Source organism: Austrofundulus limnaeus, unplaced genomic scaffold (assembly GCF_001266775.1).
Source record: "Austrofundulus limnaeus strain Quisiro unplaced genomic scaffold, Austrofundulus_limnaeus-1.0 Scaffold694, whole genome shotgun sequence".
NCBI lineage: Eukaryota > Metazoa > Chordata > Actinopteri > Cyprinodontiformes > Rivulidae > Austrofundulus > Austrofundulus limnaeus.
Genome location: NW_013953096.1, coordinates 141074 through 142709, shown reverse-complemented (window position 1 = coordinate 142709; position 1636 = coordinate 141074).

Below are 1636 nucleotides of genomic sequence, written 5' to 3'. Positions count from 1 at the left end.
CACACACACACACACACACACACACACACACACACACACACACAGGAGGTCAGACCATCACCCTCAGCCCTGAGAGATAAAACAGCCGACAGGTCGTTCCGTCTCACCTGTTCACCCACCCCACACACACACACACACACACACACTTTTTTGTCTCCCAGCGTCTCTTTTCCACTTTCTGTCTTCAGGCCCAAACACGTCGGCGCCGCCGACACGGCGGCTTCAGCTCGGTGAAAGGAAGCTGTAAAATAAACTCAACACCCAGAAGAGCAGAAACACCTGCAGTGATCCAGTCCGTGACAAATAAAACACAAACTCCTGATTCACGCCGTCAACGGTGGATTAAATGACAGAACACAGGAATCCAACAGAGCAAATCCAAACAAATAAACAGAACAAAAGACACCAGGACATCCAGGATGTTTGAATAGAGCCTGATCAAATATAAAAACTTCCTATAATCAAACACTGGTCACCACAGCCTTGTTAAAGATTAAGAGCTTAAAGAATTGTTTGTTTTACGCAACAGACGTTCAAATAAACAAAATCAAATATGAGAAACTTCAGTTCCTCTGAGGATTTTGTTCCTACGATTCTGTTTGAGTTTGTTTTTTAATGTGATCTGTTTGACAGATTTTAGTCTGAACAAGTCGATTCAAATAAAGCAGCAGAGCGTTCAGTCCTGATCAGATGTTTTACAGCATCTTGTACTCAGAATTTATAAAATGTTGTCTAAAAACAACAGAAAAGATTCACGTCCAGTTTAAAGTGGTTTTAAACAGGTTTCACAAACTTTTTTTTGCATTTGTTAACTTAATAAAGCATAAAGAATGGTGGAGAAACAAACATTATAGGAAGTTTAAAATACAAAAAAGGATCCTGAAGCATTTAAAACCCAGAGGGAAAATTATGAAATATTTGTTTTATTAAGGTTTGTCTGCAGAAACATATCAGGACTAAACAATACAGGTAGGGACTGCTGACAGGGTGTCAGACTGAAGAAGTAAGAACTGCAGACAGAGCTGTGATGGTGCGTTCACACCGAACGTGATTTCAGCATCTGGAGCATCAGGTTTACATGCAAAGTCTATGGTGGACGCGCTTCAATCAGCGTCGGGAAGTGCTGCGAGCGCGATTAGAGCAGCACGATTTGAACGATCTGAGCGTTCGACGCGCTGAGGCGCAAATCTCTGAAGTTAGAAAATCTGAACTTTTGCAGCTCGACGCGCAGCATCAACCAATCAGAGAGACTCCACTGTGTGACGTAGAGACATACAGTGGGGAAAATAAGTATTTAGTCAGTCACCAATTGTGCAAGTTCTCCCACTTAAAAAGATGAGAGAGGCCTGTAATTGACATCATAGGTAGACCTCAACTATGAGAGACAAAATGCGAAAAAATTTTTGAGAAAATCATTTTGTCTGACTTTTAAAGAATTTTTTTTGCAAATAATGGTGGAAAATAAGTATTTGGTCAATAACAAAAGTTCATCTCAATACTTTGTTGTATATCCTTTGTTGGCAATGACAGAGGTCAAACGTTTTCTGTAAGTCTTCACAGGGTTGGCACACACTTGTAGGAATTACTTCGTGAAATTAGGACCAGCCTATTTTTCATAAATGTAATCCAGCAAGAC